The sequence below is a fragment of the Gallus gallus genome, chromosome 7 (genome assembly GCF_016699485.2).
Source record: "Gallus gallus isolate bGalGal1 chromosome 7, bGalGal1.mat.broiler.GRCg7b, whole genome shotgun sequence".
In the NCBI taxonomy this organism is placed as follows: Eukaryota; Metazoa; Chordata; class Aves; order Galliformes; family Phasianidae; genus Gallus; species Gallus gallus.
In genome coordinates, this window is record NC_052538.1 from 23,998,618 (window position 1) to 24,023,257 (window position 24,640).

Here is a 24,640-nt window from a genome sequence, read left to right on the forward strand (position 1 = left end):
TTGTGTCTCACCCTAAGGTTTGCAAATACCCTTGGGCAGGCTAAAATAAAGAATCTAATTGTCCTTCTTCCTCTGCATGGTCAGACCTTTGGGTATTTTCTGTTTGGTTTTGTTTGGTGTTGCTCCCTATTTTTCAGTATTGCTCAGAAGAAAAGGCAGAGTTTATTTAGTCTCTTGGAAAAAAAAAATCCCTCAACACTGACAGAACCTGCTGGCCTGTGCCAGGTCTCTAACAGCTTGAAAATCAAATTAGGCACAGAATTGTTACAGGCAGTGTTTGCTGTCAACAACCTGAAGAAAAACAAAACAAAAACCAACCAAACAAAACCCCCCACACAAGACAACCCCACACCAAATCTGTTAGTGCTGCATTTCCCAATCCGCTTGCAGCTTCTGTCCTGCTCTGGTGTTCACTTTTGCCAGGTGAGTGGGTCTGAAACAAGGGCTGCAAAACAATGTTTTAAAAAGTCATTTGAAAGGGAGCAGGCAGATTACATGCCAGCTGGAAAGCATGACAGCAAGAAATATCTGCACTTGCTTTGTCAGTGATGAGGAAACCTGTCCAGATTCACTCCAAGGTTGAGCTCACTGGGGTGAAGGAAGTGAGTTTCATCTCAGCACTTCTCCGACCTTCCCAGTCTGTACAGCTCTGCTGGCATTTGCATTGAAGCTACCCTGATTGTGGCCACACTCTTTGAATGTATGAAAAGATGTAGTGTGTCAGATTAAAAAAGGAAAAAATAAATCCTTCTAGCACAGTCTCTAACTGTGCTTACAAGTAGATGTCTAGAGCAGATGAAGAACAGTATAGGATGTATGGCACTTCCTCCGGTGAATTCCATAATGCTGGCTCTTTTAAGCTCAGAGATTCTGTTATCCACATGTGATTTCTACATATTTATAATTGTCAGTGTATGATCTGGTTTGAATTTGTCCAATCTGCTATTTAATGTATGTTAACAACTGCAGCATACTCTAGAAGCGCTCTACATCCTATGAGCAGCCACAAACCTCTTTTTGTGTTTGTTTTGAACTTGGCACCTTGTAGATTCATGTAGTATACTCTAATTTTGATACTGGTGAAGGGCTGAACATCCAATTCCCATCTTCTCCTTGCTCCTCCTGTTTCCAGGGTTTTTCTTCACTCTGAAAATTTTCTACATATTTACTATATGCTGTTACTCTTCCCTGAATATTTTCCAGTTCTAATGTATCTTTGGTACTACAAGTTAGGAAAGGCTGTTACTTTGCACAGCCCGTGTTTCTAGCTCTGTAGCATCACATGTACTTTCCATAGGGTCGTTTTAGCCTAATCTTTCTTCTTCTGCAGTCTGCAAGCTCCTCAACAGCATAGCAGCTCGCAAGAAATGTGCTCCTTCTGCCTTTGTTGTGAGATGAAGGGAACTGCAAACTCATAGCCATCTTAGCTGACCTGGTAAATCCTCTCTTGGTGTGCTCTGGAGTAAAATTCTGTTTTCACTGTCAACTGACAGCTGGGCTAGAAATATGAGCCTATCTGGAATCTCTTTTAGTAGTTCCTGTAGTTCGCGTACCTGTTTTGTTGATCCATTCATGTCCAGGCTTGTATTGAAAAGGTATCACTATATGGAAACTACATGTGAGGAAAAAGCTTCTATGCACTGCAGTTTGCATAGACTTTTCCATTTCACTTGTGTCTGAGCTTCATGTACAGGTCTGTAGCACGTTGCTGTGGCAGTTATGTGGTTGTCAACGTTAGAGTTTGAGGCCAGCAGGCAGCAGCAGGTAAACTTGCAATTGTGATTTTAAGGACTTTCATTTTTTCCCTTCCTTCAATATGACTAAGCTGAGTTGTCACATTAGATTGCTTTTGTTTCGCATCCAAACTGTATGTGTAATCTTGCCAATGTATGGTTAGTACATCCCAGCAGGAATGCAATGCCAATGTTGTGAATCAACTCCGTTCTTGGCTTTTCATCTTGTTGAGGGAGAAAGGCAAAGAAACAACACACACACACACACAAAGTACATATAAAAAGAATGACTTTCTTAGGAGAAATATGGATAAATTTGATGCCATACTTTCTCAACATTCTGCTTCATCTCATTGTGTCATATTGAATGGAAAGTGTTTGTCTTTTTCTCTACGTTCATTTCAGTACAGTGGGTAACTGTGATAGTATTTAATGCCTAGCAGGGAATTTTCTTGAGGGCTTTCCAATGCCTCTTCTGCTTAGACACCAAAACCAGTTGAAAGTAAGGCTAGAATAGTTAGAAATGAGCTGAAGGTAAGGAAATATTTCTAGGGAGAATGTTCCTAAGGCTGTGGAAGAATATTGAATTTTATGGTGTGGGTTGCTTAAAATTTGACAATACAATATATCACTTGGAACACAAACTCACGTTGGATTTGAGGAGTAGATTAAACACTCTGGTTCGCTTTGGAGATGTGATTTTCAAAAGTAGTTCATCTGCTATTTCTGTTAATGTGATAATAACGTTCAGTCAGCTTTCAGCACAGTTTGAATAGCCCTGGTAATATCTATGGTTTATAAGCTGGATATTAGAATAAAATACATACGCATCTCAAAGAGAAATTTTCCTGGAATTGCATGTATTTACAGGTTCCAGGTTTGTTTGTTTTTGCTTTGTTTTGTTTTAGAATTTGCAAACGCTTCAAGGAGTCTCATGCGTTTCATAGAATCATGGAATCACCTAGATAGAAAATAGAAAAAAGATTGACACCCTCCTTTGCTCCTGCAACCTCCTTTCATGTAGTTGTTCAGAGTGATGGTGTCCCCTCAGCCTCCTCTCCTCCAGACTTAACAACTTCCCCAGTCACTTCTCACAAGTCTTGTTTTCTAGTCCATTCACTGGCTTTGCTACTTGTCTTTGCACAGCACCATGATCACTGTAGAACCTCTTCTAGAGTCCCTCAAGGGCACTCTTATGTGATTGACCCTCAGAGTAGGATTCTTCTCATAAATCCATTGCTCCTACTTTGCTGTATCCCTCCACTTGTTATATTTAGCTCTTTTTGACATAAGGATAGGGGAACCAGAAGCTTACAAACCTTCATTTGATTTTCTTTGAACAGACAGGAGCCATCAGCACTGGTGCATGCTGGATACAGACATTGCCACATGTAATATAGATGTGAAGTGAAATGCACAGTACAGTGCTTTCTTGCTCCAGGAGGCTTTACCACCCTCTAAGTGAATTCCAGTATTTTCATGTTTCTGAATGCTTCTCACAGAATCATACAGTGTCTTGGGTTGGAAGGGACTTCAAAGATCATCCAGTTCCAACTCCTGGTTGAAATCTGCTAACTCTGTGCCTTCTCCAAGCTAAGCAAGCCAAACTCTTTCAACCTTTTTTTTCATAGAAGAGATACTCCAGCCCTCTGATCAGCATCTCGACCCTTCTCTGGATCTGGTCCAGCAGCTGCATATCCTTCTTGTGCTGGGGGCCCCAGACTGGGACGCAGTACTCCAGATGGGGCCTCATGGGGGCAGAGTAGAGGGGGACAATCCCCCCTATCTCCTTGCTTGCCACCCCTCTTATGAAGCCCAGTACTGTTGGTCTCCTGGGCTGCTTTTCTTTTAAATGGAAACACTGAAATATTTCCTGCATTTTTTTTCCCCTTAGGTCTACTCCCTGTTGCCACAGATCTAACTAAAAAAGCATCAGACTGCAGTCTGATGGAACTGAAATAAGATGCATGGGATTCTTTAGACTGTTAGCAGGTCACTGAGAAATAGCAAAAAACAATAATCAACTGAAAATAGGTGAAGTGCATGATTACTACAGCCCCACAGATAACACTTTTCACCTTTAAAACTGCCTGTTAACAAGAGTTGAGTGCAAAACTGCAAACATTCATCTCTAAGTTACATTTTTCTCCACCATACTACCGTACTTCCTAAAATGATTGTTTTTTTTCTTTCTGGTTTGCCTCTGGAGAGGGGGATACTTTTAAGGCTGAGGACTTAAAAGACCACTGAGGTAGTAATCATTGGTTCACACAGTTTCCCTTCCAGCAACTTGCTGTAAGCAAGAACAACAGAAACAAATAAATATACAAGACAAAGAAAGAAACGGAGCCAGAGGAGCGAGCATTCGTATTGTCATTTAGATGAACTATGCAGCTATCTCTCTTGACACACCTATTCCACAAACGTGTTTCTTCTCAACCTGGTATTCATTTTCTGTCCTTCTTCATTACATTAGTGATTCTTTTTCCCCCCCCTCCTACTCTGCCTATAGTCTGAACCACTTGCTTATTTTTTGGCTAAATTAGCCAGGTTGTTCGTATTGCTGTCCCACAGGTGACCTAGCAGCTCAAACTAATAATACATATTTCTTTGTCAATGTGTTAGTCTCCAAGCTTGTTGAAGGCATTTTATATGTCCAAACTGCAGTGATGTATTTTGGGGATAATAATACAGAAGTGGAATTAATGCCTTTTGGAGCTTTCCTTTCTTGCAAGATTGGGCTGGCCTAGATAAATGGTTTTCTCACATAGCTTATTTTGGCTTTCTTTTGTTTCAGAACCCCTGAATTTAATAATGTTGTTTTTCTTCAGACCTCTTTATGGAATTTTTATGTTTGTTTCATTCAATTTGTTCTCATACAGCAGGATCTATGAGCTCTGTTTCTAACTAAAAATAGAATAAATTGAGACATTCAGATATCTTGAAGGTGTGATTGGTTTCATTTACATTGCAAAGTACCTGGGACTGCGATTTATGTATTTGTAGAGTTCTGACATAATTAGATTTCTTGACTAGGATGAGGAATCTTCTGTTTGAGATCCTGACATATGATTGAGGCAACATTCCTAGCAAAGCTAAGATAATTCTAGAAATAAGGTGGAATTATTTTTGGATCTCCCTCGTTTATCTGATCATGGAATTTGTAGGAACATTTTACATGCAAATCTGACAAATTTGATTGAAAATAACCAGTAGAGTCAAATATTACCGAGGAGGACAGTCTCGTAAGTGACGGATAAACACAGGAGATTTCTGTGCCTTAGGAAATGAGGATAGAGGAGAAAGGGTGAAGAACAGTTATTCAGTGTCTATTAGTGTGGAGAAAGATGCAAGCTGTTGTGAATCACAGTGTGCTGTCAGAGTCCCACATTCCTCAGTAATACATTAATGATACTGATTTCGTTCAAGTGATGTCTACAGGCTTTGAGAAGTGAAGGTCAAATTCTTCCCTCGTGTGAGACTCCATGTGCATACAGGAGGGGAAAGTCCTGGTCCTACAGATGATAGGGTACGAGAAGATAAGAAAGCAATGGAAAAGGGTAAGAAAAAATCAATTCACCTTATTCTTAACAGAATTTAGAGAATTTAGACATATCCTCACAGACACTTAAGTTTCCAAGGCCTGCAGTCTTCTTTGATATTTAGGTACTTCAGTCCCTGTTTTGGGTATGGGCCATTTACTCAAGGGCATGCACATACCTTCTGTAGAGCTGAGATCTGGATGGTACTGCACTAACTTTCATTCCATCACACTGTGAAGAGCAGCCTAATCTCTGGGCACGTGTGAAGTAGGGACGTTTTGACTATGCTGTGTCTCACTCAATTTTGATTTCTTTGTTTCTGTAATGTTACTGTTAGACATGACTCCAGGTTTTATTTGGTTTTAACACACATACACACAAGATCATGGAAAAAAAAAAAAAGAGCTTGAAGTTCCATCATGAACCATTTATGATGGTGGATTATAAAACAGACATTAGCCTTTATAGTTATAGCCCAGTGTTGTAGAAGGGATGCTGGTTTGTTCTGCTGAGGGTTTCCACTAATAGTTCAAGCTGTTTATTCAATTCCTCTTCTAGATAAGGTGCATACAGACATGTTAGCTAATGCTGTGCCTTACTCCCAGGCTACTCTTAGCCCCATTGTGCACATGGTGGCTCCAATTCAGTGTGGGAGCATCCCAAAAGTGAGACCAGTCTGCTTGCTGGCTCGATTCTGTCTAGCAGTGGTTGTACAACTCGCTCAGTTGTGTCCAGCAGCATGGGTACAGCTGACGGAGTACACTGGCTCTGCAAACTTAAACTCTGCTAAAGGCATCATAGTTGAAGGTGTTTGGTTCCCTGACACTAGGAACAACAGAAAAAGGTGATGGATATTTCCATACTTCCTTACAGAACATGCTTTATTTATTTACCTTGGGGGGGAAAAAAAAATGCAGAAATCAACAGAAAGGCAGGCAATGTTAATATTTTTTTAAATGGGCATAAACTACGTATAGATACACTTATAATGGAAATTGAATGGTGGTTTCTGAGCCTTAGAGGGACAAAAGACTAGAACTCCCTCCAAATAGTTCAACAGAGTTTAAAAGATCTAGTTTGGATTCCTGTCGGAATAGTTTAGTTTTCCTTTTGTTTTTTTAACTGAACAACACAATTTATCTCACAGGGAACATGGTGAGGAAAAAAAAAGGAACAGATGTGGGATGCTAAAATCGCTGCTAACTACTAGGTAGCCCAGAGGGGTTCGACTATGAACACTGGCAATAGCTCAGTGTGTAGGATGTAACGTGTCTGGTCTTGAGGCCATTCTGGAGTTTATCTACTCTATCCTTTCAAATTAGCCAGATTTCAGCAAAATATTATATAACGTATGTGAGCCAGAACAGAATAGGAAGAAAGAAGTAATTTCTTTTCACGCTCAAATGGTAGATTTATGTAGGTAAAATGAGCTACACTATATGACATGTCAAAATCATTAGTAAAGCTTTGTATGTGACTGGGTGCTAATTTGTATTTATCACTGAGGCAAAAAGTGTGGCAAGAAGCAGGTGATAGGTTTTCAGCAAAGTGTCTACTCCAACTGTTTGTTAATGCTAAAAGCATTTAGAGTATGTCTAAGAGATGAAAGGGGTTTTCTGATCAACTGAAACAAGTGTGAGAGTTAACCATCTTCCCATGTTTACTTCTTGGATAAATATACAAAACCACAAAGCAGTTAATTATAATATACTGCAAACCTTTTCCAGAAGCAGATTCTGGGATGCAAAAGTTTTCTGAAATGGTTAAGGCTAATATCTTCCTACCAAACACAAAGCACTTACTCTTGGTTTCAGGAATCTCTACCAGAAGTTGAGTGTCTTCCCTTCTTAGCCAGTAAAGCTGCACCTTTGGATGTGTATCAAATAGCCTGAGGAAAATGGGGGGTGGGGAAAAAGCTAGAAAAGAGGGATTCTTAACAGGATAAAGGTGGTACAATTCCAACATGAACTTCAGTTACAATCTGACTTATTCATCGTCTCCACAGTGATTATCCAGAATAGGAAATTCTGACATTCCCTGTTCCAATCCAAGGAAATAGCTTAGGTACCGTGGTTTCTTTCCTAATGTGCTGATTTTTGGTGGCAACTTGCACTGGTGGCACCAGCCATCTCTTGCTGGATGCTCTAGAAAATAGAAATAAAACCAAGCTGGCTTACTTGAGCATTTATCTGACATGAAATTTTCATTTCATCAAGCACAGAAGCAGTGCCTTGAATTTTATGCATTTGGCCTTCTGCTGCTGTAAACTGCTATGTGAGCTCTAAAGCAAATAAATGCACGTTTTTCTTGTGTCAGTGTTTTTCTTTATCCCCATACCACGATAATCCTTGGCGAGGTCACACAATGGGCTCTTTTGCCTGCAAGCAACTGCTTCAGAGCTGATTGTAGAGAGCTCCAAAATCTCAGTTTTGGCACAGGTTCTTGTTTATCTCAACAACAGGAAAGGAAGAGTTACAGGGAAAGAACTAGTTATTTTTCTTTTTTATTCTTCCAAGCAATACTTAATATATCTATGTGCTTGTATATAGGTGTGCAAGAATGAACACGCGCTGGCTTGTGAGTGGTATAAATTAGGCACATATTGAGCTATCTTTCTTTTCTTAATACTCCTTTTATAAGAGTAGATTGCTGTTTACTGCCTGACTTCTCTGACCTCAAGAGAGCTGCAGAATTTCTTTGATTCTTTATTATTACTGTTCTTGTAATTGTAGATTTGTTCATCTCTAGGAGGTTTGGGGAGTACTTTGTAGAGATTATTGTTTATTGCTCTTGTGTTTAGGGAAAGAAAGAAGTGCTCATAATACTTATATCTTTATATTAACACCTGAACACGTCAAGAAAAAAACCCAACCATAAGATATGTTTGCAATTCTCTTCTAAATACGCTTCATGGCTTAGTATAGTATTTTTGTCTCATACTGAAATGTTTCCAAGCACTTACATTTGATGCTTACTTCAGTTATGACTTAATCGTCAAACTTCATATAATTTCCCAATGATAAAATCAGGATGTTAGTATAGCTGAACTGATGTGAGTTTACTCAATTTGCCTCTTCCATTCTCTTTGGTTTGTTCTTTTGAAATGAATTGATATGTGTGAAGCGCCCAAATGTTTACTGAAGTTCTATCAGATATGAGACCTTGTCCCTCTGAATAAGTACTCCGAAACTATGGCTGTGACCCCAAACAGTCCCTGCAGTCTTAAAATGAGCCTTCATATTTTGCTAAAAAACTTTTAACAGTGTAATTGCAAATTATATTTTAAAAGACTGTATTTTTCCCTTATCCTGAAATATACTGAGATGTCTTGGTTTTACTTTACTGACTGACAGGTCCACGTTTACACAGTAGCAGCTGCATTGCCACTAGAATCATAGAATCGTTAAGGTTAGAAAGGCTACTAAGATCATCTAGTCCAATTATCAACCCATCATCACCATGCCCACTAAACCATGTCCCTCATTACCACATCTACTCATTTTTTGAAGACTTCCAAGGGAAGATTAGGAGTGGTATTAACAATGTATTAGTTTGTTAGTATCAAAAATATATTAGCAGTTTTATGAATGTATTTTTTACATATTCTTAATATTCTTGAGATCCTGGCTCCATGAGAGAGCCATTGAAAGCTCTTGCTGCATTCAGTGGCAAACGGAATTTCAGATATGCTCAGAAATGGTATTAAGAGCCAGCAGATGAATGATGTATATTTTTTCAGCCCTTTTTTTTCATAGCTTAGCTGTACTTCATGTTGTTGTGTTCTCCAAAGCAAGTTTTCAAGCTGATCCTCCCCTCAAGTCCTGAGGATGACCCAACAGAAACCTGCCCTCATTTATATTGAATCTGAAACTAGAAAGCTGTTATTTTTGGCTTGTGGATTTGCTGTTCACAGTTTCAGGTTTTTGTTTGTTTGTTTTTTGAAATGTAGCTGTAGTATTTGACATACCTAGTGATTCTGCAGTCCTTCAAAGTTTATTATAGCTGGGGGAATGGCTAAGTGATGAGGCAGCCTCCCTGTTGTCAAACTGCAGCACAGACTTCCAAAGCGAGCCTGGTGCTGCTTTCTTTCCTGCCTCCATTGATTTGTGAATCCATACTTGTCAGAAAGTGTGATTTTGTTCTTGTTTCTCACACTTCCCCCAAGCTAACTGTGACTGTTATTGTGTTTTGGATTCGGTTGCAGGTTCCAGCTGAGTCTTATACCTTTGATATAGAGTGTGAATTTGAAAAAGAAAAAAGAAAAAAAAAAAGAATAAAGAAAAAAAGGAAGAGGAGGCAAAAGTGGGTTACAATGTGTATAAATCCTGTGTTTGATTTGAGGTGGTTTTCCAGCCTGGTCTTTGAGATAAGTCTTTTATTCTTAATTTAAGTCTTTTAACCCCGCAGCAACCATTACAATTATGCTCCTCATTGTGTGAGCAGGGATTGAAGGATGAAGGTTTAGGAGAGTTCAGCTGTTCTCTGACAACGCATCGAAGATCTTCACTCTCACAGTACTCCACACTAGGCTTTTCCCTTGGTTCACCATGCCCTACTATTTGTTGTTACTACCAGGAAATAGGGGAAGGAAGGGGAAGTACGTGAAATGTGGACTTGAGGAACGCTTTATCTGCTTGTTATCTCCATTCTTCAATAAATAAGAATACTACAGAAAAATAACCTTGGTCAGGTTCTTGGCCAGTTTATCAGGCATGGAATTGGAAGATCAGGCTCTACATTTGGGGGTGATGCATCATTGTGAGCAAAACTACTGACGAGACAAAATGGGGAACAGTCAGACATGGGACTGTAAATAAGACCTTAAAGCTGATCTTCATTATGTTTATATATAAGTTGTGTTTATATAGTGTATTATACCTGGAAGTCCTAAACTTAATTCAGATATCCAAGTATCATCGTGGAATATAAAGAAGTTTTGATCTGCTTTCTTGAAGTGACACCATTTGCTCACAGTCCCTACTTTGCCTAAGTCTAAAATTGTAAAAGTCTGTCTTCTTAGAGACAGCGTGATGATGATTTCCTTCATATCACTCTCTGAAGGTGAAGTATCCTTTGAATCCATTCCTTCTTGCAGTTACTCTGTGGTGATATCACTGTACCTTTAAAGTAGAGGCAAAGCATAAAAAATAGTTGCTCCTTTGGCATTGATGAGTTAACCTGGATTTTTGTATCTCAAGCTATTCGGATGCAGGAGATCACCATAAATTGCTTCTTCTTACACGGCTCTTTTGAAAGGTTAATCATGAAACTTTGGTTTGGGACTACATAATGTACTTCCCAACTCCATAAGTATTACCGTAAATGTGGTAGGTGATAAAAAGAGATGTTTTTCATATTTTGAAAGGTTGAGCTCATATAATTATTCATGATTGAGTAAATAGTTTTTTTATTCCAAGGTACTAACAGCACTATAAATACTCACTTTAAAGCTTCTGGATCTCATCTAACACCCATTAAAGTTGATGGAAAGGTATATCTTGAGATCCATGTTCTGTGGATTATATTCTTTACCTTAGATGACTGTAATTCACCTTCCCTCGGTCATTTGGGACACTATTTTCAAAACAGCCTCAAAAGAATGAAATATAAGAGCGGATAGTGTTTAGTCAAACATACCTATCCCCTTCTCTTTCCCCTCCAAGTAACTTAATGGGAGAATTTTGCAAATTACTTTGCACGTTGCCCCGTTTGCCACATCTATTAAGGAATTATAGAACAGTTCTTTATAAAGTCCTCATGAATTTACTGATGATAAACTGCTATTGAAGAAGTAGATAGAGAAGATGTTCCTACTTGTTTTCTTTTTTATCTAATGTGACGTACATATTTGTTTCTTCTGAGTTCAAGAAGTCAGCTGGATAAAGCCACTTTCTGAATTTCACCTCATATTGACTGCAACACACACAGTTAGAATAATAGGATAAGGAGTGCTGACACTGGCAGTACCCTACAGTCTTTACTTAGAAAGATTGTGAGTTTTCTATAATTGAGCATTTTGAAGAAGAGTTCAGAGAGATATTCACCAGAAAGGAGGCCACTTTTTTTGGGATCACACAGAGAAGAAAGCAAGCTGAGGTCCCCTTCCTAAAGGGGATTATTTCTGGAATTGATTCCAAAAGTAGCTTGAGGCAAAATAACAACAGTTCTATAACCGAAGACCATTCTGATGTTCAGGGTGATGTTATTCTGGCTGTTATGAGTTCCAGCAGTTGTGAATTATTTGCTGCCAGCCATTCCTTTGGAATAACATTGCAAGGAGTTATTCCACAGACCATAACTAATGGCATTGAACATCAGTCACTATACATGATATCTGCTCCACTGCTTCACAGAGGATACAGGGAGGAACCCAGCAGAGAAAGTCTCTCCTATCAGTTGGAAAGTTCTTTCAGTAGGCTTTGCTGAAGTCTTGCTGTACATCTCTGAAGATACAGTGAGCAATAATGCGTGGGCACCCATAGAGCTGCCAGTTTCCCATGTCATGAAACTGAGTAGAAGAGGTGTCTGGATGGAGCCTCAGTTCTTCCTTCTGCTCAGGTTGCGTCTAGGACAGTAAGGTCAACGCTAACTTTGGACTTAGTTATGTCAGGGAAGACCTCCTGCAGGTGAGTTCCCTGAAAGAAAAGTGAACTTTAGCTCGGTTGTTTCTTTGCACTGGGGGTTGCACATCCCTGACCAGTCCACTGTTTGTGCCATACTGCACAGTGTCCTAGATAACGTGTAAAGTCAATCATGTATATATATATGTCTGCATATGTATAGTATGTGTGTATATGTACCTATCTATAAAAATATACATATGTATTTGTGTCTGTCTGTGTATACACTATCGCAATTGAAGCCAAAGTAATGTCTAAGCCAAGCAAATAGTAAATAAAGATGATGTTAGTTTTGGACAGTGCTTTTCTGGCAGAAAAAGTCCTATATATCATTCTGCCACTGGCCTGTGTTCTGAAGTTGGCAGCATCTCTGAATAAGTCCACTGCAGAATATTGTCTCCCAGAGATAAAAGTTGAGTGTCTATTTCTGTAAAGGAATTTTGTCTCTCTGAGCACAGATTCAGGACACAGCTGCATTTAAGTGAACCTTGTTATAGCATTTCTTAGATCATACCAGAGAGACTTATGACCTTCATAAAGCTGAGAAGGACAAACATTGCTGCTTTAAAAGCTTTTAGGAACTGATCATTTTTCATGCCCACTTGTCTGTGGCAGTTATAGTAAATTTGCTATTCTCTGCATGGCTCCAAGATAAACTTTCCCTTATTACAGAACCACAACAAAAATACTGTAGTAATATATGATTCTGGCTTCAAATGCAGCTGTACTTCTCTGGTTCATTTCTTTTGTAATTTACTAGTAGTGACTTCACAAAGGTGGTTCCTCTCCCTTTAAAAGATGACATCAGGAGGTTCTAAGAAAGGGATTTGTTTCTAGTCTACAACTATTGTAGATCCTGATGTCCCTAGAACAAAAATATATATACGTATATGTGTTTGCTACACTAGGAAGTTCTCTTACCATGATCCAGGGTCCTTTTTGCTATGTGTATTTACTAAAGGACAGATCCCTGCCCGAAGACCCTGTAATCTCAAACAGCATATGATTACTATTGTTTTGAAAATAATTATTTTATAATGATAATATTAATTATTATTATTAGCATACTAAGTAGCATAGTGCTCCTGAACCTTAGGATGTATTAAGCCCAAAGTGAATAAACAAACAAAAAACGGTACTACCATAGAAATAGCAATTCTGTTGATGGATCTGGGCCCTCCTGAGTTGCTTGCTATCCAAACAGAAATAATGCTCTTCTGACACAAAATATCTTACTTTTTAAATGTAAGATGAGACAGAATAGACAGATTCCATGGGAACTAAGGTAAATTAATTGTACATTTTTCTGAAAGTTTGTCCATCAAGGGTAGCAGAGTTCAGTTTGATCTTCTTAGAATGATAGAATGGTTTGGGTTTGAAGGGACCCTTAAGATCGCCTAGTTCCAACCCCCTGCTTCAGGCAGGGACACCTCCCACTAGGCCAGGTTGCTCAAAGCCCCATCCAGCCTGGCCTCGAATGCTTCCAGGGAGGGGCATCCAAAACCTCTCTGGAAAACCTGTTCGGTGTCTCACCATTCAATGTAAAGAATTTCTTTCTAATATCTAGTCTAAATCTACCCTCTTTCAGTTTAACAGTTTCCCATTTTATGAATGGCTAAGGAGATTTTGTCAGGGAAAAGCACAAGCTTAAGCTGCAGTAATCCCATGATTCTTGTTTTCTGATGATCTGACGTGTTTCTGTTTGTCTGTGTACCAATGGAACAGGATTTTTTTTTTCCCTAGTTGACACTTCCAAGCAATTCTGATATCAAATCTATGAGGATTGCCAATGTTTCCAAAAAAGTGGCTCTATTTCATTTGAGATTAACAGATGAAATAGACTGGAGGTGGAAAATTGGCTGAATACCTTCCTGTGGGAATTTTCACTGATCTCAGTCAAAAGCAATAGTACTCGCATTTATGAATGTTAACCAATAACACAACTGAAAAAAATATTTTTTCCCCTGGAATATAGTTCTGTGTAACACATAAAAACAAATTAACAGAGGCATAGAGCTACAGAAAGCAAGTCACTTTCTAGTAGTTTTGATAACAGTTATTATTAAGACCTGTGTAACCAAGATTTGTTAACATTATGAGATAGTACAGAATGGTAAAAGAAAAGAAATGGGAGAAGAAATAAAGTTTGCTGTATATTTTTTAAAAATCTCCAACTCACAGGAAAAAACAAAAAAACAACCCACCACCACATCTACCACCACTAAAAACTAGATCGTGTTAGAGACCTGATTTATCACAATGAGGGGGTTAAGATGCATTTAATAATCACATAAAGGTATAAATTCCACATCTGTATGTTTTATGTGCACATTTTCCAGTCATGTGAGGTGGGATTTTGAAGTAAACCTGGAGGGTGATGCCCAAGGTGGTGAGGTCCCCCACTTTGGTTAATCAAGGCTTTAGTTAATCAACCAATACTTGGGTGCACACAAAGCAGAGAGATAACCAATGGGATCCTCCCAGACAAACATTTCAAAGAACTGCCTCAGACCGTGGAATTTACAAAATACAAGATCTAGGGAAGTGATGAGAATCTGAGACTTAAAAAATACCAAAAATCAACCAACCAACCAACCAAAAACCTAGCACCACAACAACAAAGCATTTTTTTCCAAGTCTTTTCAGTTTTTCACTGATAAAGTTAAACAAAACAAACAACCTTAATGTCCAATTACATTATTTCAGAAAGAAAAAAATACAATTCTGCAAGTTGAGTTCTTAGAAATATTGCAAGAATCAAAATAAATTGAGGCCTGGTATTACTGCATGTTTTTGAAGTTGGAGAAGGTGAGACATTCCTGCAAGCCCAGGGGTCAGTGACTGTATTTACTTCTGTATTATTGCTTTCTCAGCATGTAGAAGAGCTCCTTTTATTTTTTTAATTATTATTTTCTTAAACAAACAATGGAGAAGATGTGTGTTCTGTACTTCAGTAATGGTGATTCACAATGTGTTATCAAATATTCATGTTCTTTAGGACATCTGGAAAATACTGACTGGAAAATTAAGATGAGATTAATGTTCCTCCTGATGTTTTTTTATCTTTTTCATGCTTCATCATCAGGCCCACCGTACCATGAGATCAACAAGATTAGATATCTTTGTAACCTGCTCACCAGCTGAATGTGATATTCAGGTTGAGACAAGAAGCTAAGAACAACTGACCTGCAAGATTAAGGTAACAAATTAAATGTCCATTGGGGCATCTTTGTTTTAAATAAATGAGGTATGAATTCATGATGCATAGATATTTTGAATTCTCCACAGCTGAATTATAATTCATAAAAACTACTAATACACATTTTGTTACTGATTGTTCATGGTTCAAGTGATAATGAATAACACTGGTCAATGAAAAAGGCAGGAGGAGGAATTAAAAAGAACTCGGAGTAAATAAAATGTTATGTATAATATATGCACATGTTATATAGATGTAAAATAGAATGCTTCCAAACTGTGTATATATGCGTGTGTGTGTAAAAAGAAATAACACTTTTCATATTCCTAGAAAAATAGCTTGAGAAATAACAGGCTTAAAATGCAATTCCTTACGACATTATGAAAAGTTGTAACAACAAAACTTGCAAATCATATGGAACAGACTCCCTTACATTGCAGAAAATGGGTATGATAGGCTCAGAAAACATCCAGTAGTCGTGATATAATTACATTTTGTCCTGAAGACTAGATCACTTTTCAGCATCTGGCTATAGCTGTATGATGCCACTTCTTTTTAAGATTTTAAACTGAATATCGTCACACAACTGGCACAGCTTTGGAAGGACAAATTCCTTCCTTTGAGATATGTATTATTATAAAAAAAAAGGCTACCTAAAGAAAAACACACTCTTCTGTCTGGCACAGAGCAGGAGTCATTGCAGCATGTACCCAGATGACGTAAAAGGACACAGAAGTTTAAGAGAGTGCATTGTGGACATGAAATAAAATTTTAATGTGATCACCTTGATTCTTCTGAGACTGGAGGAAAAGAAATAAAGAGCTGCCAAACAACCAGGTATTATGTTTAAATGTTTTACAGAAAGGAAGCTTTACTATGATAATGGGAAACAATTAAGTACATTTCTTCTTTCTGACAATTACTAACTGTTTATTGCTTCAAATTTTTGAATTATGCAAGCATGTAAAAGTAACTAATGCATTTTCTTTATGGTAGTTTCATGCAATAATACTGCAGGGCTTTCAGAATTACATAAAAAAGAAATTGTTTGTAAAGGCCACCAATAAATAAATGCATTCTAAAATAAACGTTGAGTAATTCAATCATCAGAATGTAAGAACAGAGTGAGCTCCAAAGTGAAACACGGTGACCAAAGAAATTAGTGGAACCAAGTTGCTTAGCAGAGATAAATGGGGGTCTAATTGGTTTTATACATCTCAATTGAGGTACTTATTCATGTGCAAAAAACTCAGAGCATTAAAAATAATTTGATTTAGAAATTGTTTTCATGGAAAGCATTTGGTACGAAGTTTCTGTATCAGTGTAATAGAGTGACAGCAGAGGAGAAGATATTTCCAATTAAACACTCGAAAGCTCCATATCAGTAAATTAGTTGGTAGGCAATAGAGTTCATATGAACTCTAGCTGAGATTGGGAAAATATGTACTCCTCAGGAAAGTCAGGCAATTGAATAACATAAACATACTCTCCAAATTCTAATAGGTCAGTAGTTATCTTTGTAGTTAACTTGAAATTATGCTTTTTAATGTTCAGCTGCTGTCTTCTACTGGTGGATGCCTGCATCTTTAGTGTTATTTTCAATAATCAAAATTAGTCTGTGGTGCCATTACCCAGAATATTCCAACCTCACACAGGTAAATTAGCTATTATGTTGATTATCCAGTATCATGCCCCATGTTTTCTCCTGTTTCCTTCATACGCCATTCTTGCATACCAGAGATTTTTCCCCAAATAAAGAGAATGAGGATTTTTATGAACAGAAAGACTTCTTGTTCACTGGTTCTTTTTCCAGTAAATATCTTCCTAGAAGGGGCTCACCAGCAGGAGATGACATTTAGACATGCTTCATGCTGTAGCATGAGTTCAGTCATTTTGTGTTTTGAAGACTGGCTACGATGCTGTGGCTCTGTAACCCTCTGCTGGACAAAACCTTAAGTTTGCTGAGCTTGAACCTCACTGACTGGTGTGTGTGGACATCTTCAGAAGGCAAGGATCAGAGCGAGCCATTGCTTCTGCTGACAGCACTGGAAAGGCAACTTCAGGAAAGATAAGAAGGGAATATGAGTCAAATGGGAAAGATGGAGGAGAACAAAACACCAGGAAAAACTCCTCAGCCCTTAGTGCAAAAGTGGCAACTGTGCTGCTTTTTCTATTAGATAGTTGTTCCTGGAAGCTTTACTGACTCTGCTTGAGTCTGCTTTTGTAAGCACTGATTTATTACTTTTTTTTAAATGTTCCCTATCACAGTCAGCAAAGGTCAGAAACTATGACGAGGCCTGGATGTTGAGATGCCTGAGTTTCCTTTGATGTTTCCTATCAATTATCTTTGTCAAGTCTCTTCTACTCCCTGAGACTTTGGGGCTTCAAATCCACTGGAGGAACGATCATTAGAAAACCTGCTAATCTGACCACAGAAAGAAATAACTCAATACCCTAAATTATTCTAAGTGCTCCACTTTTAAAATTCAGCAACAAGGGGCTGTGATCCCCCACTAGGGAGTCTGTTCCCTTTGCTTGAATTAACACACTGCAGGCAATTTTTCCACTTGCATTTCACGCAGGTTTATTTTCCAGCAGCTCAGAAGTAGATACTTAGCTGCTTTTAAAACTTGAGGAGCTTTGTAATTGGAACACTTGGTTATTATGTGCACAAAAAGACCTCAGTCCGACTGCTGCTCACACCCAGCGTCTGCCAGATTTTAGGGTTTCTGGTAATCTTTTTCTTTCTTTTTCTTTTGGAAACAGAGTTGCAGAAAACTGAAAATTTCTGAACAAAAATAGAGGGGGAAAAAAAGCACATTGTCTTATTTCTTGGCCTAACCTGGTGCTTCTGGGGGGTATGTTTTTTTTCTGTAGTCACATTGAATTGAGATGTTTTGGTCTCCTGCATCAAATCAATTAGCTTTAGATGTATTCAGTACAACCTGAGTTACTCTGACCTGCAGTAATTTTGTACAGGAGCTGGACTTAATGTTAAACATAATGTTCCATCTAGAGAAGTATTAAGCAAAATAAGAGTTGGAGACATGGTCTATTGAGTTGGACACATTCCTTTTTCAAATTTTCTTAAAATCCAAAATGGCGTTGATAGCCTGTTTCTACATCTATATACGTATGCAGATAAATAGATAAAGTGTCTGTGACTGCGTGCATGTATATAACATTCTCTGAAGCTGGCTAAGGAATAATGAGATCATGTCTTCAGAAACTGTGTCTTGCTTTAAAAGGTTTCAAGCTGTTGAAACAAATCCTCCATTTATAAAATATAAAGCTGTTGACTTTGGCATATCTCATATCAAATAATTTATAATCTTTCTTGAGGGCATATGTTAATTTTCTGACAGGGAGTAGAGCCCAGCTTCTTAAAGGTATTTTACTCTCTAATTCCCAGTGAAACCAGTGAGGATTAAGGAACTAAATTGGCATTAGACTTTTAAATAATTTTGAGAGTCTGAATGTCGTCTATTAACTGCAGTGACATTTATAGCAATTAAGAAAAATAATATTCAAATTATAAAGTAATTTTTGTCATCAACAAGAATCCTAACTCTGGCAGCACAGCTAAGGAAATACCCTAATGCTGGGAACATTCAGCTGTGGTTTGAGATTGCCGTATACAAGAGGCAATTGAACTGAGCTCTATAGTCAACATCACAAAAAAGGTCACTTGTTGTAGCAATTGGGCAGATCAATACGATGGGAAAAGGTGTTTCACCAGAGGTGTAACAATGGAAAAATTGGTACAATAGAAAGGTGCTGTAAAGGAGGGGAAGAAGATTGCTTGCCTATATCAGAAGATTCTAAGTTTGCAGAGGAAAGCTCCACTTGGGAGGGATCTCTTTCTGGAGATCCTTCCTTAGTGGCAGTCAGCCCTTAAATGGGGTCTAAGAGAGGTGCAGCCAGGCTCCATCCCTTCCAGTCGCACAGTTGAATTGCCTTCACCTGTACTTCCAGGGCTGATCTGGTCCTTTCCCCATGTGCTCAATCAGTGGTTCAGGCTGTGACTCAACAGTTCCTGTACACTCGTTAAAAAAAAACCAAGTATTTCTCTATCTGTGTACTGGCTCCTGTAGACATCCTCAAATGCTTCCTGGCCACAGATCTTAGCACAGTGTGGACGTAGATGCTGAGATGGTCCTGTCCTCCTACACGTAGCTACTATACTCTGTTGTACTTTTGTTATTGTTCATGTGTCCCTACAAATATTTACTATATGCTATTGGGTGATTCTTTTGCTGCTGCTGAGAGGTGGCTGCATTCATCTCAGCAGTGGTTGAAATAACTCCTGCACAACATTTGTGTTCATAAAACTCTCGTGGGCACCTGGGATGAAGGTGATGAATGTGTTGTACAGGGATGATAGCATTCCTCCCCTGCCCAGTTGACAAAGGTGGATGAATTATGTTCTCTGGTGTAAGTATATGTATACACATGCAGGTATATTTATACAGCTTTTGAAAGTGCTGCTTTTTAAAAGGATGTTGTAAAAGTTTTTTCTATTTCTAGTAACTTCGTACGGTACAGCAGTTCCATCCATTTACTTTCTGGGTTTTTTTCTGTTTTTGTTTTTTAATCCAGCATTTATTCTTTCATTAGCTACTGCTAATTAAAAAAAATAAAGTAAAAACCATACTGTTGTAAAAACTAGTGATAGTCTATGGATTAAATGAGTAAGGGCAAATAGAAGTTAAGCTCATTAAGGCTTACGGGGGTTAATGGGCAGGAACATTAGTCAAGCATTGCTGGGAATTGTAAAAGGGGACTTCATAGCCATAGAACTGGCACATAGGCAGGATCTGACAAAGTGTGTGAACAAAATATCATGAGTGAGGGCAAGAATTTACAGATTTCACCTGCTCCATAGTTGCTTTTAGGGAATGGCCAGCACGGCACATAAAACTGTGGTACGTATTCCTGTGCTAATCCCAGAATCATTTGAGTTGGAAGGGACCATTAAAGGTCATCTGGTCCAGCCGCCTGCCATGAACAGGGACACCTACAGCTCGATGAGAGTGTTTGGGACCTCGTCCAGCCTGACTCTAAGATAAGAGGTAAGTGAATGATGTTCTTTGTGGTGCAGTGTCTGAGAGCTGTGAAACTTGGAGAGAAAGCACAGAGGCCAAGCACATCCCAGCCAGCAGTGCAGCTAACCACAACCATTTTAACTGATGGAAAAGTCATGGGACTGATGCCAAGCAGCCCAGTAAGGCATGGCTTTTGGGAGAGCTCTTTGTTGTGTGCCAGTAGGAATTGCTGCAATACACTGAACTGTGGCTGCTTTAGGGTTGTTACAGGTGCACTGTATAAGAGACATGGCCGCTCTTAGGCTTGCAGCTTGTGTAGCATCCAGAAAGCTTACAGTGCTGTTGAGCCTCTGCTCCTTACACACTGTGATATATCATGCCCAAACAGCTCTTTGAATGTCCCAAATGTCAACTGCAGTGTTCCCTGCTATCAGAAACTGTTAAATGGGTTGGGTTCAGCTGTACAGATACTGACCCTGAGATGCCTGAGTGTTTGCATTCTGCAAAATTTTCATAAGGCAGCAAAAGATGCTTGCATGTACAGGAGATAGGTAATGAATGGCAATACAGTTCTTCCAAATTCATATGAAAAAATTTCATGTGTTCTCAATGTTATGTTTGGCCTTTGCTGAAGCTGTTTGAGAGTGGCGTCCTCTGTGAGGAGAATGTGGTGGTTTTAAGAGCATGAGAAGGAGTATGGCTGTAGGCACAGAGGACAGGCTTGCTTTGCATACAACTGCTGTATTACTGGTATTGAAGACAATCAGATCTCAGAGGAACCCAGAGACGTTTACCTCAGGTGTTGACCATTCTTTAAGCGTATTTGACTACTTCCTGGTACAATTTCTGCTGGGAATATAATGTATTGATTACTTTAGGTGAAGCATGCCCTAGTAATCAGCTGAGAAAGAACACTCAAGAGTGTTCTTGAGAAAGAAAGTCCCTGATGACTTACAAAGGTCCCTACTTACCTCTTGTATTTTTAGGTGAGATTAAAATGAAGTCTATAAGGCTCAACAGTTTCATTCTGTCTTCCTTCAAACACTTAAAAAATCAGTAGCTTTTAAAATCTTAACTGACCTTTGGTGCACAAATGTGTTGTTATCAGTCTACATTGGCCACAACAATTTCTATGCTCTACATATCCATAGGGGGGAAAGCATTAACAATTGCAATAAGAGTAATAACAAAGAAGCATCCTTGGAGCTCTCAGCAAAATGACTGCGTTTGAAATTGCTCTTTACTTCCTCTAATGTCCTGGATTTTAAGATTAGCCAGTAAACAGGAGAAGAAAATTAACCTTCACCCAACTCTTTTATGACCATCTCACTAACCTCTGACATGAAGGAAAATGCAACTAGATTTTTAATACTAAAAGTTCATTTTTATTATGACTATTATATGAGGAGGGAACCAGGATATGAGGATTGCTGTGACAATTAGTTTTATTTGGGGCTTAGATCAGAAAACAGGCAATTTGAGTAGTAAAACCATATTATGAAAGCATCCTTTGAAATAGGAATTTATTGTATTGTACTGCAATATAAGATTAGGGTCTCTGTAATCATCCCTGACTCTCACAATGTAAACCCAATCCGCTGCCCCAGAAAGCTATATCAAGTCTGTACAGCCACTGAATGCTTTACAAAGACCAAACCAAAAGCCATAAAGTCTAATTTGTCTGCAGAAAGATGCAATCCCTCTGATAAGCCTGGGCAACAGTGCAGCCTGTCCTAAAGTAGAAAGTTTGTTAGCCATAGGCCAACACTGCTCTCTCTACTGAGCCTTCGATAAAAGGAGGCAGTTTCATTAATTTCAAGAAGCAAGAGCTGAAGTGCCACATCTTAGCAAGAGCTGTAATTTCTCACAAGTGACAAAGCATGTAGGACCGTGGTAGAGGTCTATTGCTAAAACTTCAGCAATGACTTGCTCCGGAGTCTTTCCCCTCAGTAGGGAGATTGTCCTGAATAATGGATTCAGGAACCACTTCTCTTTGTGATTTATTCTTTCCATTCATGGGAAATGACAACAATTTGTTATTGAGAAGGACTATTACTGATACCAAATCATCTTTTGAGACTCGTGCAGACTGTTGTACAGTTATTTGACTTTTTGGGTAGAGAAAGATTTCTACACCAAAATCTCACCGAAGTTTGGACATTTATACCAAATAATTCAGTGGTAGTCACTACTGAATTTTATTTCAAGTCCCAATTTCTTTAAAATGGTTTGAAAACCACTGCATTCCTTAATAAGGATTTAACTTGCTGTTTGGGAACATACAAAGGTTCACTTCAATCCATATTGCACAGACAGAGCTTGCAGAGATTTTGACTGTTGAGCAGAGATTTATGCCTTTCTATATTAACCTGTTTTCCAAATCTATTATGACTGAGGGGAGATGAAAGTCTGTGGTTCTCCCAGGCAATCTTATCATTGTGGGAAATGTGGATGTATGAAACATTGAACGTTGCTCACCTACTAAGGGCTATTAACAATTTGTAATGGCAGTCAACACTACTTACATGCTCTGCACACTTCAGAAATATGTAAAAATGATTTCCGCTGCAAAGCAGTCTCTCAAATTTAGGAATGTGTTATCATAATGATTTCTGAGAGAATGAGGCTCTGGATATTTTAGTGTTTTAGCCACTTCAGGACAGGGAAGTCCCTAAGTGAGAGAACTGGGACTGTAACTTCAAGGATTTTTTTCAGAATTGAGAATATTCAAAGGTGCCTTGAAAACGTCTTTTACATTATGCATTTCCTAGTAAGCATTTATCCTTATCTTAGCAAAAAAAATTGGCAGATGTACCTGAAATTCAATGAAGTTTTGACAGAAGAGAAACAAAAAGTGCTTTCATAAAACTGTTTTTTAAAAGGATGGGAGGGAAGATAATCAGGAGAGAAAATAAAAAGGAAATGGTTTTTAGTAATTAGTTTTGCTGATGGAAATGGTAGACAGCTCCAGTCAGCCAGCAAAGATATTTTGCTTCACTGGGATCAGAGAAATTCAGCATTTAGGGTGGTTTTGTAGAAAAACTCGCAGGCTCTGGGGCTTTAGTTATATGATCGAGGAGGTCTTGATTTACTGAATACATATGTAACATTTGACGACTTTTCCTTCCATGGGCAAAGAAATTGAAGCAAAACTGTTCCAGAAGCAGAAAAAAAAAAAAGAATGAAGTCTGGTTTTACATGGATTTGGATGTTCTGATTAAATTATCTGAGCTCATCTAATGATAAGCTGACTGAAGCTTTTCCCGGAGACGGTTCTAGCAGCAGCCTTTAATCATTGGAAGAGGGGGTGAGGGGAGGAAGGATCCCGCATACTTTTTTGTATGTGGCTGTGTAGTTGAAACTCATAGGAATGAAAGAAAAACGAGTAAAAACTCACCCTAATTGGTGAATGCCATAGGTGTTATCCAGTGAGTGCAGAAGCTTCAAAGGTGAGCGAGAACGACACTGACGGACATACAGTCTAAATCTTTGCGTATGTCTGATGTGTTGAGGTGACCAGGTGCAGGTTGAATGCCTTTCCCAACATGCAGTGCTAAAGCAGTGCATCTCTTCCCTCCCACGTAACTGTGGATCTTTTGGCATGTCACTCACACCCTTGTCTTTTCCTTATGTAGGGCTTAATTCAAAATAAAGGGTGATTGTATGCATACGAGCAGTTCTCAGGTAAAATACCGGTAGATGGCGCTTGAGAATATGCAGTGCCGTTCCTGGATTCTGTAGTGTAATAAATCCTGCTCTTGTGTGCTGCAACGGTATGATGTGGGTAGAACTTTTGCTACCACCCCCACCAGGGGCCCCTTCTCAGGAGTCTCCTGCCTGCTGCACAGAGCTGTGCTAAGCCTGGAGTTGCTTGCAGCAGGTGCAGGTGAAACCATGGCCGTCCTATTACGGGGGGATTGGCTTTGCATGCAGGTATTCTGTTTTCTTCTGAATGCAAAAGGATAGCTGCTCAGAATGAAGGAGCAGGGTCCTTTACCCTGGGAAAATTTGACTTTTTTTTTGTACCCTTCCAATATGGAGGTGCTGTTATGTCTCTTGAATGACAGGCTCTGGGGCTCTGAAAGCATAGGGGAAGGTTCACCTGGAAAGTTCGACCTCACCTGAAGCTCCCCCTCATTATAGTTCTGCTGCTTCCTCTCCTGCTCAAGTCATTCCCATTAGCCTCCGCAGCAAAACACCGCATACAGAATGCAACACAAGCAGAAGGAGGTCTTGAGAGAGTGGTGACAGCAAAAGAGCATTAAATTAAGACTATCGATGCTGGTGGAAATCAATGCTGAAGGAGCGGCACCTCCCCTGCATGCATCGTGCTGCCATCTGAAGAGATCACAGCCATCCCACAGTGAAATATGTCGGGGTATGACAGTGGCTGCCGAGAGAGCCCACTGCGGGGAAAGGCAGTGCTCCACTTTGCCTCTCCAGATCCCTTGTATTAAGGGCAAGGCGGAAAAACACTGCTGCTCCCGTTGACCCAGTCTTC

At 39.0% G+C, this 24,640-nt stretch overlaps 1 long non-coding RNA gene across 9 annotated transcripts in view; it reads left to right on the plus strand.

Annotated features, from left to right (window-relative positions):
- LOC101751087 overlaps positions 1–24,640 on the plus strand; it is a 395,657-nt gene that overhangs the window by 317,993 nt on the left and 53,024 nt on the right. For 5 of the 9 annotated variants that reach the window (XR_005861466.2, XR_006939822.1, XR_005861470.2 and 2 more), the window contains exons 7-9: positions 14,981–15,094; positions 15,781–15,931; positions 19,980–20,166. This is a non-coding gene — a long non-coding RNA (uncharacterized LOC101751087). Of the gene's footprint in view, positions 1–5,162; positions 5,294–14,980; positions 15,095–15,780; positions 15,932–19,979; positions 20,167–24,640 lie in introns of all 9 variants that reach the window. The other 4 variants (XR_006939824.1, XR_006939825.1, XR_006939823.1 and 1 more) reach the window with 2 other exon arrangements.